The sequence below is a fragment of the Branchiostoma belcheri genome, unplaced genomic scaffold (genome assembly GCF_001625305.1).
Source record: "Branchiostoma belcheri isolate BF01 breed outbred unplaced genomic scaffold, Haploidv18h27 scaffold283, whole genome shotgun sequence".
NCBI lineage: Eukaryota > Metazoa > Chordata > Leptocardii > Amphioxiformes > Branchiostomatidae > Branchiostoma > Branchiostoma belcheri.
The window spans coordinates 25,573-26,974 of NW_017803891.1; the positions used below are offsets into that span (position 1 = coordinate 25,573).

At 34.2% G+C, this 1,402-nt stretch overlaps 1 pseudogene; it reads left to right on the forward strand.

The window, feature by feature from the left end:
• The window catches only part of LOC109472798, a 20,696-nt pseudogene that overhangs the window by 8,577 nt on the left and 10,717 nt on the right, over positions 1-1,402 (forward strand).

Sequence of the window (1,402 nt, forward strand, 5' to 3'; positions counted from 1 at the left end):
TTTTTGTTGTCGTCAATTTTTCTTCCAGGTAATATGTCTGCTTTTAATTTTTTTTTGTCTGTCATTTGAATTACCTCAACATGTTGACCCTAAAACTAAAATAAATGTGACCCTAGACCTAAATGTAGATGCCTATAGACTTAGGGTCAAAGGCCATCGGCATGATTGCCTGAAGGCATCTTCTTCCAGGTGCATAAATAATGATAATCAGCAGTAATAATTTACACCTAATTATGTCAAATTGTCCCGCAAAAAGCATGCATACTTCAAAATCACAAAATATAGTCAAACAAAGAAGCTATATTCCTGAAAAACATTATGGGGTCAGTTTTGACAATAAGATTCGTCGCAAAAAATCGTGACGCATTTCTTTTTACAAAATGTATATGTATAATAATGCGCAATATAACGTAACTACATGGTGAGCCGGCCGCATTTCTTTTGGTCCTCCGCAAGGTGCCATGTAAAGGAGTACTTCAGACGCTAAAAGACCTTTGCATGATTTGACATTTCTGTTAGGAACATGGGGAAAATATGTGAAACGATTTTGCACGAAATTACATTTCTAGTCGTTATGTGAAAATTGGTGTATGTTGTTTTTTTTCCATAAATCCTAATTCTCAGTAGCTTTAAGGTCAAAACATGTGAAATATAGGTTCATTTTTTCAACCCATTAGTTTATATATAAACTTCTCATTTTCCCAAAAATTACACATTTTTATCATAATTACCTGATTTAAGTTTTCTCGTTAAAATAATCTAAAAATAAAAACCATATTTGCATAAAATCAGAAACTTGCATTGTCGTAATCTTATTATGTTAAGTATGAGTATAAGATGCCTTCATATAAAAATCACAGTAAATTCAATTCACCAATCGGGTTGTTAGTCATCCTTCCTCAAATATTTTGAGCAAACTCCCTCAATCTACAGTGATTCCACTTGGCCCAAACTTTATTAAATGGCAGGAAAATCGAAGCCTTCCAAAATTACACACACACACACAAACACACACACACACACACACACACACACACACACACACACACACATTGTTCAATAGCATGTACCTCAGAGACACGAAAACTACGATTTCAGTTATATTTTCTTTATTTCTTTTTTTCTGTAGGACGTTTCCAATACAACTACAGATGCCTCCAACCTTGACCACAAGCAAAACCAAACTGTCGCTATTGAACCACGCCATTACGTCGAGAAAACCGACATGCCAGGTATACTTCCAGTACTGTCCTGGCATTCTACAGTAAATAGACTTATTGAGACCATAGTCTTTGTTTTAAAAACATTGTGGCCACTTTGATAATATTTGTAAGTAAACAAAATTACAGTCATCAATTATTATGTTGTAGTGTCCGTAGATATTACGTACCACATAAGCAAA